Source organism: Puntigrus tetrazona, chromosome 13 (genome assembly GCF_018831695.1).
Source record: "Puntigrus tetrazona isolate hp1 chromosome 13, ASM1883169v1, whole genome shotgun sequence".
NCBI lineage: Eukaryota > Metazoa > Chordata > Actinopteri > Cypriniformes > Cyprinidae > Puntigrus > Puntigrus tetrazona.
Window position 1 is genome coordinate 13825696 of NC_056711.1, and position 18730 is coordinate 13844425.

Here is an 18730-nt window from a genome sequence, read left to right on the forward strand (position 1 = left end):
ATTGTGCATGACCTGGTAGTCTTGCCAACAGTCCAAACAGATGCATGCATACTAACTTGTCTACACTTGATTAGAGCAAATGCCATATGTTACCCATTATAACATCAAACGAAAATGTCCACTGGTTATGGCGGACCGTATGTAAACATGACCTCTGCTAAGCAAAGCAAATTAAGGGGTTATACATTTATATGATGTACTCATTTAGCATATTCTCTCATTTTACTTAAAAATTGTTTTATTTAAAGATAGCACAGATGCACAGATTTAATTATCGTATGCATGCGACTGAATTGTTAGGGTCATTCGTTTTCTCACAAATTCATATTTGTTAATATTTTGTTATAAACATAGCAAACATAAGCAGTTTTACACATTTACAGCTTTAGAGACTTTTACAGATTGTCTATCCTGTCAATGAAATGCTGGGGAACCGAATTACTGAAACATTTGGAACGGTACAGCTACAGGTCAGTGAGTTCAGTATTCAGAAACAATCCCAAAGCAGGACTCGTTTATCATTAAATAATGGAGAAACTTTGAATAATGCATTTTTAATGCCTAATTTATTTATAAGTCAATCAAGATGGGACTTGTAACAAAAGTAAAGCAATTTAGATTCTTTGGTGCACTCCAGCTGTCACTAGAATGAATATCTTACCTTTAGAATATATATTTCTAACTGCTGGGTTTTTGTTTATTTGGTTTTTATTTAGTGCAAATACCTAACTTTACAATTACAACATACATATTAGTATTTTAAAAGTACATATTAGCACCCTTTTGAAAAAGTATTACCACAATAACACCAGTTTTTATATGTAAAAGTATAAAATATGTTGTGTGCGATCACAAGTGATTATTTGTTACATCTATTAACCTAATTTGTTTTTTTTATCAATATTGTAATCTTTAGCTGAGGTTTTCAAAGCTTTTGTATATCTTTAAAGAGCTGGCAATTCAAGTTGTTAGAAGCTCTTCGTTGAAATATTTGAAACATTGTGACCCTGGACCACAAAACCAATCTTAAGGGTTTCTGTTTGAAGTCTGAATAAATAAGCTTTCCATTGATGTATGGTTCGTTAGGATCGGACAACATTTGGCTGAGATACAACTATTTGAAAATCTGGAATCTGAGGGTGCAAAAATATTTGAATACTGAGATAATCACCTTTAAAGTTGTCCAAATGAAGTCCTAAGCATTGTATATTACTAATAAAAAAATTAAGTTGTAATATATTTATTGTAGGAAGTTTACACAATATGTTAATGGAAAATGATCTTTATATCCTAATGATTTTTTGCATAAAAGAATCTGACCAATACAATGTATTGTTGGCTATTGCTGCAAATATATCTAGGAGCTGTCAATTAATTTATATTGTACCTCTTAGTCTATATCCAAACTTTATAAAGGCCTAGAGCTTCTGTTTACAAAAACCTAAGAATATTAATGAGATCATGTTGGTATAAGCTCTGAAAAATAGTTCTAATAAGAACACGATTGCCTGAAATTGGCTTCTACCTGTGAATCATTAAAATAACTACTGCAATTTTTGGATAAATCCTACAGTTCTTGAATCTGGATGACTGCTGAGAAAATAAGGACTGAAGAATCTTTCGAAAAGTTCAAGTAAAACAAATAAATTAGGCGCCTGGTGTTTAGTTGTCCTGGTGGGCAGCGTCAGTTCAATTATCAGGAAGTTAAAGCTGCATCAAAGTATAGAGACACGTTTTAGGAAAGGTCATCTCTCATAACTCCTGTGTGAACATGATGGAGAGTTTTGAGAGTAGTGGCGGCGAGCTCAACAATCACTTTGAAGGGGCTACAGAGTTCAGTAACTGAGAACAGAGTAAAAGTGTCAGCTGAATCTAGAGCTCTACATAACACTGGCTTATAAGGGAAGGTTGTACAAAAGAAGCCATTACTCAAAAAGATCCATGTGAAAGCACGTCTGGAGCACAGTAAAAAACATAATAGTGACCCAGTCAGAATGTGGAAAGTGATTTTGTGGCCATGATGAGAGCAGGATGCTGCCTTTCAGGCAATATTTTCGAAAGTCATATGAGTCAAACACCATGCCTACAGTCAAGTATGGTGGTGATAAGATCATGCTGCTTTTCATTTTCATCTTGTTAAAATCAAAGGAAGAATGGACATTGCAAATGAACTGCTTCAGTTTGCTGAAAAACTAGAGCCTGAGAGAAAATCTTTAGGCGAGATGAACACAAGACCAAATTAACAGTGGAGTGGCTCAGATATGAAAGATAAATGTTCTGCCTTTTACTACCAAATTCAGTCTAATTTAGAGTGTGTGTCGCTGTTAGAAAAGGGAGTTATTGATCTGTAAAGTATTCCAATTACCTGGAAAACATGAGTCAAGCAGACCAAAATAACACCAAAATCTTGAGACATATCTATAAAACAAAAAAAAAATGCGATTGAAACACTGTTTTATATATATATATATATATATATATATATATATATATATATATATATATATATATATATCAATAAATATGTTTATGTCCATAAGACATTATTAGAGGTTTCAGGAATTCATATGTGATTCATATTCATATTTTCTAGTAAGACTGGATAGACGTTGAAACATGCAGTGTCAAAAAAAAACAACTTGCTTATGAGAAATGCAGTAAGCTAATTGAGACTTGTTATAGCACTTGCATATCATTGCTCTTTGTTGATTTTGATTGCTACCATTATCCTCATTTGTAAGTCGCCTTGGATAAATGTGTCTGCTAAATGATAAAAGTTATGTAAACGTAAATCTTTTCCATGTGTCCATATGTGGATTTCATGCATCAGTGTCCATCCAGACATTAAAAATGTCTTTTCGCAAATGAATATTTTTTGCACACTAATCTAGGTAGTATTCATATTTTAAAGTGATTTATTTGATCTAACTTAATCCCACGATCTCATGGAAGTAAATACTTTACTTCAAGAGGTTGATATGTGCCATTCTGTTCATCCTAAACTAAGTGTACTGGAATGTAGACCTATCATAAAACATTTGGAGCAGACACATGATTGTTCCTAATTATGGAAGGAGGGAGACTGAAAATACTTATGATGTGTGAAAAAGGAAGTAATCAACCGTACTGGCTTATTTTTTAGCAGACGCTCATTTGTTTCTGAAGGATGAGGTTGGATGCGGTGAGGTGGGAATGAAACAGTTGGTGCAACATGTATGATTCATTTTTAGCAAAGCAGGGCTTTGACATGGAGTTAAAGATTCTCTTGCTGACTGATTGGAAGGATGTGCAAATATCAGCAGTTGATATCCTGACATTTAAGTTGTGGCGTTTGAGCACAGCAGGACTCTTGAGGATGGGCTGGCGGAAATATTGGTTTAAGCCAATGAGTAATTAAAATCATGGACAAAGGCTGACCTTCAGGAGGAGGTTTCCAAGACCTTTGAAGAAGAAAAAAATGCTAAAAAAAATATTTAAACAAACAATAAGCAATAGTCACTATTAGTTGGGTATGAAAACTCTTTCCTCTTTAATAATTTGATTGCAAACATATATATATATATAACTGCATGTCAACTAGCATTAGAATATTACTAGACTATCTTCTTAACTTCTAACATTTTATTTTGATGGGTCCACAACATACTGCTCAGAAATTTTGCAAGTATATGTCAGTTTGTTATACTAACCCTAAACAGTCTACTCTGAGAGTTAGTAGACATGTAGTTGCAAATTAATGAGAATTAGTTCACATCTTACAAAGTTACTTAGCTACAATGTTTAAAAGGACCATCAAAAATAGTGTAACCTTGCAATTTTGCATGCTACTTTTATAAAGTCTGATTTTATAGAGTTATATACTCACATCTGTGAGTTACGTTCTCGCAATTCAGACATTTTTTCTCAGATTTGCAATTTTGTGTTTATATCTTGCATTTCTGAGAAGCAGCTAAAAACAGTAAGATAAAAAGATGTTATTACTTAAAAGACTTGCATAAACCTTGTAACTCTCAGTTTATCCTTTTGAAGATAATATGCTAACTGTTATTTGGCTTTCATCAAAAAATGGATACTTGCTAAGGCTGAAATGGCATACTCATAACTGGAAAAGATGAAAAAAATACCATACATAAAATTAATTCAAGAATTTTTGTCGATTTGTTTAGAAAAGTCCTTTTTACACGTCTTTTTGCACCCAGCGACTCCTGTTGCTTTATGCTAGCTTGGCTTGATCGTGTAATACAGGAAATGAAACAACTGTTCCTCATATTCTCCAATATGTGTTTGATATCACATCCCCCACATAAAGTTCCCACCTCGCACAGCCCCGGATGATAATTCATCAACATTTCCTGCTTTACTTCCATTTGCTATAATTAGCATGTCCCCTGGCGTGTCGTTGAAGTCATCCTGACATCTCAGAGCCTTAATTTTGCTTCTCTGACTCTTTCATACCCACACCTGAGTCACCGACATGCTCTGACTCCCTATTGGCTGGACCGTCGCATGGCTTCCGCCTCATTACCATAGATATTTGAAGAGGATGATGCCTCTAGCTCAGCCAAGAGGTGCCACCTGGTCCTGCAGGACAGTGACCTTGTGTCACTCCACGGGAAGGCACAGTGCACCGCAGACATTTATACAAGATGGAAAAGCAATTTGTGGTCATGGGGTGTTTATTTATAGCAAGAAAGAGCGTAGTGAATTGGAAATGAAGCATTTATGTCATACGAGTTGTAGGTCGTGCCAGAGCTGTTTATGTGCGAAGGCTGCGATGCAAACGTATGCAAGGAGTAATTAGATAGATTAGTTTAGCTCTGAGGCCTGTTAGCACCAGTGATGTGTGAGAAACAATATTAGCACAACTATTTAACAGATGGAAAAACACCCTTTAAAGCCACTTTACATTTTGTAGACACTTTTGTTCAAAGCAACTTACTTTGCATTTAATTTATATGCTAGCACTTTAGTATAGAGACCATTTCTTACTATAAACACTCGCTTATTAGCATGCCTATTAACGAATGTGCTTGTTATCGCTGCTTATAAAGCACACATTCAGCATAACTATAGTCTACGTTCTGCATACACTGATACGTAAACCACCTCTAGCTATTAATAAGCAGCAAATTTTAGTAAGACGTAATGGCGTTTGTTAATGGCGGAAACTGGACCCTTGCTTTTCCTGGGAATCGGATTCGTTAACTTGGTGTTGCAAGTATCGTGGTCTGCTGTCAGAGCTACAAGAAGGCTTCACATGAGCAGTTTTCAGAATGTATGGCCATACCTTTTATAGTGTAATGATTATTTTACCGAGGGGGTGAATGCTCTTCACGACGATGGGGAAAAATATCCATCTATTCATTACATTTTTAACGTTGTTTTTGCTGCCATAGTAGAACCATATACCAACTTTTAAATGGTTTATTTTCCGAAAGTCTCCTCGTTTCAGAGTTAATGAGTGCTTCGAGTTGCATCGCTAACAATACATCTGCCTTACCAACGGTTCTCGTTGAAATTCAGTCGGTAAACAAAAGAGAAAATACCGCAGCCTTATCCTGCTCTGAAGGATTTTAGAGACTTTTAGACGTTCATATTTGATGCGCATGCACCACATAACGAGTGGGTATAACTTCAAAGCGCATCATGCTTTGAATAAACAGAAAGGCATGCTCCAATTCATAATTTTTTTTTAAGCTGTTTAGATTTAACAGCACCCATGGCTCCCATTTTTCTTTCACACCTATCTTTAATGATATAAAGAGCACAGTGGTCGCACGCACATATAGTATATATATAATTAAATATCGCTTCGTCCTTTGAAGTATGTATCATTTTGCTGAAACATCTAGGTTACCAAGAGCCAACTGAATTGATTTTACTCAGAGGACACACATAGATAGTGGTGCGGTAAAACACAATAGGTTTATAATTGTGTTAGCCCATATCTTTGTGATTGTGCTTAAGGTTTGTAGCTGCAGATATTTTTTTCTCTTACCCTTCTTTTGGGAGATAGCTGAAGACAGAAACAAATCTGCCCGCATATCTCTAGACGCGCTTTTGATGAAAAACTTTGATGGAGTTGTTTTTTATTTCTCTTTTTAGGTCAGATATTCAAAGGTAAAAAGTAACAAAAGCTGTTGTTTTGCTGTTGCTTAATGTGACAGGATTTTTTCCAAGAATTGACAGGATGCGTGATTAATAGTCATGCTAAAAATTATTGAAACTGTCACCTTTTTTTATGTGTACGGTGTATGTTTTGTATAATAGGTTTGAAAGCCGTACGTACACTCAAAATGTCAAACTTGTATCCTGCTTTATGGTTTTCAGCATATTCTTCTATTATATTTGAGTATATTTTATGTTCTTATTTTTACTAAGCATGACTGGAGTCAATTGCATAAGCACAAACCAAAATTATTATTGCTGATGTACTGTTTTGCAAGAGAAATAGTAGGAAGTACATTATTTCCATAATTTCCGACCCATATCTATCTGTTTTATTTCCATTATTGTTATTATTGGCTCATTTTCAATAAATTACAATGAATTGTCCAGTTATATAAACATATTCTAGATTTATATGACCGATATTTACTCAAAATCACAATCAATCATCTCTCAATTCAAGTTAATGAGAGTAGAGATTCCCAATTTGTGAACAATTTTGTCAGATGTCTTTCAGGAAATGGGTCATAACCATAATAATAATGAATTTATTTCTGCATCAGGCACACTGATTCAATCATCTAGATTTGCTCCTCACATAAAGCTGTTATTTGACTACACGGTAATATCACATAAGTCATATGGGCTATATGTATAGCCGTTTATGGTATTAGCGTGTAAAAGAGCACAGAATTTCTCCTTTTGTGATTTACAGGGGAAAAAAATTTCCACGGGTTTGTATGACATGGGGGTGAGCGCATGATCGAATTTTAATTTTAGAGAAAACCACTTCTTATCAGTACAACGCTAGAATTAGCCTCTTTTTTGTTATCTGTGACACGGTGAACGCACCGCTTATAATTATTTTTTCTTAATACAGTTTGAGAGTGAAGCACTCCTGTCATTTCTCATGGGAGCGTTTGAGTTCTCAAGGGCTTGATCACAGATCGTTCCTCATCACTAAAATTGCTCGTAGTCCCATTCTAACCAATTTCTTGGTTTTTCCTGCAATCATTTTGATTATCTTTTGTACTTTTACTCGTATACACACGTCAATGTCATGAGATGGGTGAAAATGGATGGGGTCCTCTGGAGCATACATCACATTTGAGCTTCAATGTTTTGACACTTTGTCAGAGCACTAATTTAGATTAATGGTTTGAAGAGGGGCTGCAGGCGATCTGCAGGCTGGCGTTGACAGGCCGTCACAGCAGAGTAGTGAGCGCCTCCAAAAGGAGACAAAGCCCTGTGAAAACTCATGAGACGGGAAGCATGCTAAAAGTTCCTGCTTGAGCCTGCACATCGAAAAAGTTTACCCGGTGGTGGGATGGTGAGCGGTGGGGTAGAGCCGTGCTCAGCGACTGCATAATTTAGATGCGTTTCATGTCTAGGTGATCTGTCATGCAGAGAGCTGTGAGGGCTTTTAGGGGGTGGGAGGAATGTCCTCCTCTTGCAAAGAAACAAAGTTATAGGACTGGAGTGCATGTTTGTGCATGACAGTTTTGATGCTAAAAGGTGTTTGTGTGTGTGTATATATATATATATATATATATATATATATATATATATATATATATATATATATATATATATATATATATCAAGAATATGTACATGCTTTAGAAAAGTGAGGTTAAGTTGAATACATTGAATTATCTTTCTGCCCTTTTCTTCGTTTTAAAATTGATCAGTGCTTCATGTCAGGGAATATTTTCATGAATTTCACAAAATGTTTCACTTTTTGTTACATTATTTTAAATGTTTTCAGCATATTTTTAGTTATTTTTAAGAATTTGCATTAAATACTTTTTAAAGATCTGAATCAAATGATCTCTAAACCTTAATTTTGACGTGAATCATTTTGTGTTTTTTTCCCTCGCTTTTTCTATATAATTTATTAGTTGTTTGAATAGCTGTGGAAATTATTCACTGTTTTTATTAAACATTATTATTGTTGTTATTATTAACCCCCACCCCTCCAGTTTTTTTTTTTTCACAAATAGCACCCTATATATTTCATATACAATATTATTACTTTATTGATTGAAGTTATTATTACTTTATAACTTTCTGGTCAAATTGAATGCTTATCACCCTGTTCAAGATGAATCTCAAAAACCCCATTGCTTTTGAGCCGGATAAATACCGCTCTGATTAAATTCTGAATACATTTAGATTTAAGGCACTTTTGCATTTTATTGGTAACTTGCAGCATAGCTACATAATTCAAAAGTGTAGTTTGACAATGCTTCCACCGTTTTGAATCACGTAACTTTAGGCTTAATAAGTTCCGTTTTTAAAGAGGCTTCTCCGGCACCGGCAGTGGTGGGAGTCTAAAACTCAGTCAATAACTGCTCAGTTCAGGGAAGTATGCAGTGACTCAATGCTCTGTCACACCGTTGTAGTAAACTCCGCAGGTCGGCTTTGTCTCATTTTCAACCCTCCACCCAGTCACATCACATTTCTCCCCTTTCATTATTTTTTCCCCTCTCGGTCTCTTTCTGTAGCTTCTCCCTCTCTCCCAAAAGCATTTATGGCCCGGTCCATTCAATTCAGCTACTCTCATTCTGGTCACAACCCCTCCTCCTGTGGTAGGATGTCGCCTCTTAGACGAATAAGCTCTCTCTTCCAAAAAAAAAAAAAGAGAGAGGGAAAAAAAAAACAGGTCTCTTTCACGCTCTGATCTGCAGCTTCGGTTCCCACTCTACTGCCCTTCATATGCTGGCTTTTTTGGGCAAAATTGACAAGGAATCTCCTTTCTTTTAAGAGCAGCCTTTTATACTGTCGGGTCAGAATGTGCGTTCTCGAATCTGGTTGCCTAGTAACGGTGAAATGTGGGGAGATGGGAAAAAAGTCAGTCTTCTATTAATTTGTATTTGCCTTTGCATTTGAACGTCTGTGTTTGTGTATGTTATGTAAATAGTTTTTTGTTTATTTGCCATTTTCCAATCTTTTCACTTTGTCTTTATTTGATCTTTTTTCTGTAGAATGCGTTAATGTATGGTTTTTAATGCTCTCAGGTATGTTTAAATGGTTCTGTACTGAATGCTCAAGCATGAAGGAGAGGGCTGAATTCAATGTGTCATATCTTATTGACTTATTTTCTTTTTCTTAATGCCAAGGTTTTCTATAAAGTACAATACACACATGAACAACAGAAAATAAATGTTCAATAACACTCAGTCAGACTTGAAGATGAATTATTCCGTGTTTTTGAAATGATGTCAATATTTATACAATATTAGTGAATGGTCAGGTTTTTCTAAAGCGAATATAAAGGCCACTGTGTGATTATATGATGTATTTTGCTGTTGGCAAATGATTTAAAATTAGTACAGCAAGCAAATATATTTTACAGCATATTTAATCAAATCAATAACTATTCGTTATAAATTGAATTTCTTATTTTTACAATCGACATACAGGCAGCAAACACTTAAACACTTGTTAATTGGCCAAAATAACCAAGGCCATCTTTTGTAAGGACTTTTAACGAACTGTCAAGAGTCAAGCTCATTGCCGTAAATGTTAAAATCATAGGTGTAGTTCACAATATTAAATGCACGAAGATGTTTTAACCTTTCAAAATGATTTTTAATCTTTATTTTGAAGTGCATTCATTATCACCACTTAAATCCTAAATTGGTTTGACATTTTTATTGTAGTTTATTATAATGGAATTCTTACATTAAGTGTCCAAATACCTTCTAGAGCTCCTGTTAATGACAGCAATCCAGTCTGTTTGTTTGTACTATGGTATGCATGGTGTGCTTTTAGTTAAAAGCACGTAAAGTAACATCACAGCTACAAGGCTGTAGACAAGTACAGTAAAGACTTGTATAGTATGAACACTAAAACCAAGCACATGGGAATTGAAAATAAAATGATGAAAATAGTATAGCCAGATTTCTTGGATGCTCATTTTGAAAAAATGTTCCAAAATGAACCGCGGTTTTGCTCTTTTTCCCATTAGAACTTTAATTTCAGATATTAAGGCATAACAGATGCGACTTGATCCTTGCTCCCAGCTGCTTATTAATCATTCAAACCACTAAACCGGCGTGGGAAATGGAAAAGAGAGGAACTGGGCAACGGGGACTTTGTAAACCACTGAAGAGGAGAGAGAAGGAAGTACAAGAGCAGAAAGAGAGAGTGAGACAGTTTAAGGAGGAAAAAACTGGATCTTTGATTGATACATCTTCATTTCCCTAAGGAAATGTTTAATGTCTCGTGTGTGTGTGTGTGTTGACAAGACTGAAAGCTGTTCTGGGTGTTTGTGGCTGGATATGGGGAGATGGTTGACATGTTCATCGAGTTTGTGTTTTTCGTGAGGTTTGAGTATCTCCTTCCCAGCGTGGCTGCGGAAACGAAGGGAGGGCAGTCATTTTAAGATCTGAGAGGGTCAAAGTCGTGCAAGATGAATTATTAATAAGATATATGATGAATATTTCCTCAGTGAGATGCCTGGGGTCCGCAGAAATGCTGACCGTGCCGACTTGAAATGAAAGTACGAGATTTTGCATTAACTTGAATTAAATGCCATGCGAGTGTGTCTTGGCTCATTAGTTGGCTCTGTTAGCATTTCTAAATCCCTTTTTTAATATTTAAAAGGAAAACACAGTGTGCTATCCTCATTTCTGCTGCATCTTGAAGGATTTTTCATTCAGAATTTTTTATTGTGGCTACCTCCTCCGTCCGTAAACGATTACCACGTTTATTTGATTCCCGAAGTCCTTTTTTTCTGTTTATTGAAGTGAATCTATCAGGTTTATGTGGCATTACTCATATCCGTTCATCTGGCTGATTCGAGAGCTGTCTAATGACTTCACCTAATTGCATTTAGCGGATCTCCTCTGCCAGGGGACCTACTTAAACCAGTTGATGTGTTTAGATGTGACTGAATTATAAAACTAGTCGACTACGGGACTCATTCCCTCTTCCTGCTTGACCTACTTACTTAAAATAGGTCTGCTGTCGACTTCGAGAACTAGCAACAGAGTGTAGTCACTGTTGTTACGGCAAGATTTCCTTTATTTTGATGATAACACTGAAGACAAGCGTCACATCGCTTTTGGTTTGACAGTTTGTCAGGACTCCCAAACACCCATTTGTTTTCTTAGAATACTTTTAAATGTTGTGGGCTATTCAGTTACTTCTTGCTTTTGTTTTATCATCTAACCTTATTTAATTAGTTACATGCTGCTGTACCGGCTTGGATATGTTCAGGTTTTGGTTTAGGCTTTGATCGTTTGTGTAGACACTTTCCAAATTATTCGAACAGATGCATCACTGACTTTACGTTTGTGCAGCCCTGAATGTCTAAAAATGCTAATAGTGCTTGTTTTATCTAAGATCATAGGCAGCTCTACCTGTCTACTGTACTGTAAATGTATGTCTTTTTGCCAGAGGTTGTGTCAAAGTGGACCAGAATAAGCGTTGGTAGTCCAAAGTCTGGTTCTGCAAGAGGGATACAATCCGCATATTGGAAACAGTTTGTTTGGTGCAGATGGAGTGAAAGCTCTTAGGCCTATGGTGTATTTTGCATCTTGAAGAATGCATGGCGAAACAAAAGCCCAAGACTAGTCGTGTTAGTTTTGGCACGTCCTCTTGGGATCTTGGAGCGCAAGTGTCTTTCTGCTGCACATATATACTGCTGAAAAACATTTGTCTTCGATAAATTATGCAGTTTTACAAATGGGCTGCTTTCCCTTTGATTAAATTCTATATTTTTTTACACTTAAAAAAAAAACAGGTGTCTAGAAACTAAATAAAAACCATCAATAATGAAACCGTGTGCTTGTACTCAAGAATTCTTACACTTTTTTTTTAAGCAAAGGCAAAATGGGCAAAATTTCATAGGCTTTGGTGATAGAAATTAAAGGGGCACTAAATAACGTGATTATTTAAAGGCAATTTACTTGATATGGAGAACAAATAAATGCATAAATGTTTACACGTATAATTTTTTTATTTTGTGTATTTATGCAAATTAGTTTTAGGATGCTTAAACAGAAAAGTTTGCGCATTCTGTTTGGGCCTGTGCATGACTAAATTTATTTGTTTATACTTCAGCACAAATTTGAATTCATCTGACAGCATATATGATGAGGTTATGGTCAGATAATTTTGAAAAATTTCCTACTTTCATCAAGAAAAACATTCACTCCATTCACAGGTGATCAGATTCATGCTCATTTATGTCAGTTATTGTGACAGCGTATCTTGAGAGGCTATTTGACATCTTAGGACCCAGAGAAAGAAGACAAAATTGCCTTCATTTTATTGCCTTCAACTTCTGCAGAGTTTAATCATTTTAATTAGATGAGGAGGGGCCATCTTCCAAGGACACTTTACTGATTAGAACACTGCCAAAAAATATATTTTCTTATTCAGTAATTTCAATATTTCACAGTTAATAATAAATAAATAAATGCATATCCTTAAAACAAGAAAAAATGACTGGAGGGGCAATTGCGTAAAAAATAACAAACATTGTTGTCAAAGAAAATTAAATCAAGTTTATTTTTCGTACACCACCGGCAAATGTTTAATGCATATATCTAATAAAATGTATTGAGTTTTATGTTTAAAACATAAAAAGCATGGAGTATGAAAAATCAAGTTAATTCAAGACATATTCTCTTATGCAATTTTGTCCCTCAAGTCAATTTATCTTGTTTTAAGGATGTTAAGATATATTTTTACTGGAAAACAAGACGCACATACCGATTAAGAAAATGTTTTTTTTGCAATTCAGAGGCTTTCATCTCCTCTGTAAAACTGTATCTGTTAGAGGGGCACGTCTGGAGTGCTGTTTAAGATGAAACAAATGGCCATATCCATTCGTGCAAAACAAATGTATTGATTGCTTAATGATCTTCTGTGCTATGAGGGGGAAACAGAGGGTGTGCACAAAAACCAGATTCTCTGATTTGTAAAAAGCGTATGTAAGCAATCCATCCTTCAGCTTAATACCACCTTGTCTTAAGTAAAGATAGCCATCAGTGATGTTAGAGATACAGGAAGCAATTAGGCGTGACATGTTCACACGACTAGAAGTCCTGTTGTTTTCAGATGATGCTTTAAACAGCCTTTAAAAGAGACAGTTCTGCTGGATAAATGAGCTATATTTAGCAATATTTAGGTTTATATTTGTTTACCGACTTTTTTAGGAGGCCCCTGCCTCGCTTGTTATGTCTCCTCGAAGCGCACACACCCACACACACACACACACACACACACACAGGGCTGTTGTTGTCGGTGACATTCTCCAAGGAGAGAAAGCATAGGTGTGTCTGCATCCTTTTTAAAAACACACATTCCTTTAGCCTATTGAGTGGGAGACATGGGGGATTTGAGAGAATGTGTCGGACAGGGTCTTTGGGAGTAAGGCGGCCCGGCTGACAGGAGGTCAGTCAGGCTATTCAGGAGCAGTTATTGAAGATCTAGGGAGTCAACGGGTCTAAAAGGCCCTTCCACTTTTCGCTCTCTGCGGTGTGTCTCTTACTCGGCTGCTCAGCGGCGCTTCAAGCCGCTCGCTGCCTGGGAGAACAGCACACAATGTGCAGGCAGATAATGCATTTCAATCTTCCTGAATGTCACAGAGGATGGCACTGCTTTGAAACTGAGCAAAGGGGACTTTTTTTCTAATGCTTCCCGACTTTAATAATTCAGAGCAAATATTAAAAATGTGAACATTATAGATGAAAGATGGCGTTCAAATTGTAGTGTGCATGTACATATATCTTTTAAGGTGACTAAAAGATGTTTCATTTTTTCTGGTGATGTGATAAAAGGCAAATCAATTGCTGAATGCATGTGGCAAACAGGATTTTTTATTAGCAATTTTAACATTTGATTTGGTTTGTCTTGAATAGTATTATTTTGATTTAATATAAATTAAATTTTATCTATCTATCTATCTGTCTGTCTGTCTGTCTGTCAGGCTTGTATATGAATTACATACAAGCTATATGTATATTATACATATATAATATCTTATTATTAAAATTTGATTTAGGTGTGAAGAGTTCATTTCAGTTAATTTCAAAATTTCATTATTTAGATTAGTTTGAAAATAAATAAAAATACAATTTAATACTAAAATAACAATAATATATATATATATATATATATATATATATATATATATATATATATATATATATATATATATATATATATATATATAGTATATAAGTAATGGATGTATTTGATAAATATATTTTTGTGTTGGACTAACTTTTTTGGACCAAATTTTGTGTTGGACTAATTAATGAAATACCTGTGTGGCTGTAATGAATTCAGTAACATGAACTTCCTCTCATACCAGTTCACAATTCTGTGGGTCAGTTCAGTTCAAATTCCCACTTATAAATCGGAAAGTAACTGAATTCTGAATTTCACCCAACCCCAGTCGCTCCATATTTGCTTTTCTCACGCCATGTCAAAACACAGCGGGGTGAAGTGTGCAGAATGATAAGCGTTCCCATACATCCCACTAACAACTTGTGACCAGCGGAGAATGTCGGACGGTTAATTGCACACATTAACGAGGCTTAACTTTGTGACGGTGGGCGTCGGCGACGGTACACATTAAGAAACAATTAATTTCCAATAGCGCCGCTATTCTTGGCTGCCTCCGTGGCTCTTTAGAACAAGGAGTCCATCATTGATAAGCCATTTCATGCTTCATTTACAAGAGCCACGCTAAAAGCAGTCCTGGACCGCATGCCACAAGGGATGCTTGAAAAAGCTGAAAGCATTGTTTTTTTCCCCCTCCGTTACTCTGTATGCATCACTGGACTGTCATATTCATTTTGTAATGCAGACTTTAGGAGATTACGTAGGTCCATGGACATCAGTAAACCCTGTAACTTATCTGATGGTCATGTGAGCGCTGACACGGTCAGGAAGATTATAAGTGAATGACCGTCTGGATGTTGCAGAATATTCCTCATCAACAGTGACCTATTTAAGAAAACGGACAGTATTGTGAACCGTCTGTCCTACTCTGCCAGCTGTCTGTGTGCTTTCTTAGCAGAACGTTCAGCTCCCGGTGTGTCTGGGAGACGTTGCGGGCGCCAGATCCTTATTTGGATGCACAAATAAATCGGAGGCTTGCAGGGATGTTGTATCACGGGTACTGTTTCTGTGAGCGCGGTGCAGCCCAAGCGGTTGTTGTTATCGTGAGCTTGATGCGTCGGTGTCTGTTGAGATCTTCACAACCGCACACAGAAGCGAGATGGCACAAAAATTATTTAACCTTGTGAATATATTCAATGAGAAATTGCTATAGGTATTAAAACAAGTAGTCTCTTGCACTGTACCTTATTTGTACATCATAGAAATATGTCCTAGAAAGCCTCGGAGTGAATATTTCATGTCCTGCTGATTCAAGTGCAAGGTGTGTGTCTGACTGTGTGTGTGTTTGGGGTGGGAGTGAAAGCAGCACTGATAGAATTTTAATAACTCTAGAGTATTGCTGTTTTCAGCTGGAGCTGCATAGCTCATAGTGGCTACATGAGTCACTTTGTGTTTGTCCATAAACCTATGGATACACACACACACATACACACACTGCTGGAATATCTGCACCGTTTACAGAGCAATGGCAAATCTAAGTAACCCCTCTAGGCAAACAAACCTATATGTTATGTTAAGTCTGCGCTAATATCTGTTGCTTATTGCAGCTCGCTACACTATTTGCATAATATTAGTTTTCGGTTGCATGGACAAGTCTGCAACCTACATCAACTACATCAAGTTGCAACACAAGTCTGATTTCATGTACTTGTTTGGTTGAGACTGGAGTATCTGTCATTTTTATTGAATAGATAGTTCACTACTAAAACAATGACAATTCTGTCATCATGTTATTTTAAAACTGTAGGACTTTCTGCGTTCCGTGGAACACAAAGAATTATTGTTTGAATGTGGGCGTGAGGGAAGGTCACATGCTCTGAATGCCTCATAAAACACATTGTAATCAACATATGCGCTGATTTCTGAAGTATCATATAAAACTGAAGACTAGAGTTATGGCTGCTGGAAAACGCGTGGCCTTACCATCACGGGAATAATTTCCACATTAAAATATATTAAAACAGAAAACATTGTTTTAGTATATTACGATCTTTGGTGTATTCAAATGACAGACTTCTTTAAGAAACAATAGAAAACCCTTAATGTCACAATGCTACTTACATTAGCTTTCAGTGATAAGAAATGTGATGGAATACTCAGACCAGGTGTTATTTTACTGAGAAATTTGTCAAAAAGGTCAAATACCATGATAAAGGTGCACCAGGCAGAGTAACGGCGGATTTACCCTTAGTTATGGTATTCAACGGCAGTCAAAATAAATTAGAGCTGTTGTGAAAAATAATATGCCGTTCCTCACAGACATTCCTCTCTTTGGTGGGATTCAATTTATTAGAAGATGACATCGGTGAATGCTTGGAGACTGGTATTTTACAACTGAGCAACTTCTGAAAGTTCACATCACAAACAATTTACGTCAACCTCATATTTAGCTGTCGTTTTTCCGGAGGTTACGGCTCATATTTTAGCAATATGAGAAACAAAGCCTTTTTATGAAACTGGTCAATGATTGCAACGATAGCAATTTCATATTTTCACTTATTCCTGTTCTCGATTTGATGAAGATGTTTATTTATTTTCCAATCAAAGTAATGATCTGAATAACATGCTGTAAGCGTGCTGTTTTTAATGTTGCTTTTTTTTTTTTTAATTGCTGCAAAGATTGAAAATGATTCCATTGTTTCCAGGGGTAATAATCTTAATAGCTCTAATGATAACTCGCCATTAGTTTCTTTCAGCCAAATAAATATTAACCAAAACACGGTACAGACAATCAGAGTAGAACATAATAGGCAAAATTAGAGAACCCTTTCTTAATAACACTATGAAATAATAATGCTGTGCAAAAATCTAGTTTAAAAAAACTTTTTACAATGAGCGTTGCATTCTTAGAGTTCATGAAATTTCGAAGAAATGCAAGCTATAATTGACTCGAGCCAGCAATTAGGATGAGTGTGGAAGTGATTTGACTGGTAGTCAAACGTTTAAATTCATTGGAATAATTTGAATATAGATTTTATGTTTTTGAAAGAACTTTTGATTAACAAGGGCTTATATTTGCATATATTTGTTCAAAATGCTGTAGATGTCATTCCGTTTTAAAGAAATGTTTTCTATTTTATTGTTTTTTTAAAATAATTTTCAGCAGCCATCACTCCAGCCTTCAATGTCGCATAATATATTTAATATGCTGATTTATGTAAGTAACATTTTAAATTAAAAGCGAGACTAAGTAAATACTTCTATCGAGTAAGAAGACATGAACATGTTTCAAAATAGAGCGAATATTTAAATGATTATATATATTTTAACTTTTATCAAAGACTCATGGCCGAAAGTATGCATTTTCACAAATATATTAAGCAGAAAACCAATGTTTTTTCAACATTGATAATAATATAAGCAAAACCGTTTAGTGACTTTTTAATGTCCTGCGTGTGATATTGTCCGCTCCTAATGAGTTTGCATCTGCACATTATGGCTAGGAGGCTCTAGCAGCTGTCTTCCCCAATGTTCTTTGCCCTTGTCTCTATACTCGTCTTTTGAATTATGGATTGAGTAAAACATATTTGCCTTAACACGAGCTTTATCAGTAGGCCAAGCCGAGTCCGGCACTGGGCATCTTCCTCCTCATGCTTTGCCTCTGCATGCTGAAAAAAAGCGTTCTCTTTGTCTGCTAGATCAAGAGCGATTGGTCAAGCGATTATTGGTGCGGGAGTAATGCGGGTGACAGGAGCGGCACTGCAGTGGGAATATGAGTTAGAATTTCCATCGATCAGGAGTACTTTAGGGTGTGCTCTTAATATAGTGTAGAGCTATTAGAAGCCTTTATTCTGGAGTGCACAAGCGGGTCCATTAAATGGGGCTTTCTGTCTGTCCATTCTGTGGCGCTCTTTCTATCGGCTGCTTTTTAAGGGCCTGTACATCCACCTCCATAATTTTCAAAACCACAAGGGATGTTTTGTGATTTTTTTCAAGCTACATTAAAGGTAGAAAAAAAAATGGGGCATGTTTTTCTACATGACAGATGCAGCTCTTGGCATGGACACTCCGGTCTTGGCAGTGGCCATTAAGGAATATTAAGGGCTTGAAATGGTTGATTTGCTGGTGGCTTATGCACCAAGTTCCTCCAGCCTGTCCCTTGGAAGTCTTTGACGTTACAGGAGAAGACAGTGCATATTCCTTGATGTGTCAATCAAAAGATCAGTTCAGTGCTGGAAACCAAAACTTTTTATTAATTCTGTGGCGGTCAGCCCACCAAAGCGTTTATTGTTTAACCTCAGATAAACCTAAGTTATACTTTCTTCAATAGGTGAGAAACCTTATATAATAATACAGTGTTATGTATTTGTCTTCTTTTAAGGATATTTCTGATATTTTTATTACACTGAGCTTAAACTAATATTCAAAAATGTCTTGGTTATTTTACTCCTAATGACAAATTAAATTGCTCAAGTGA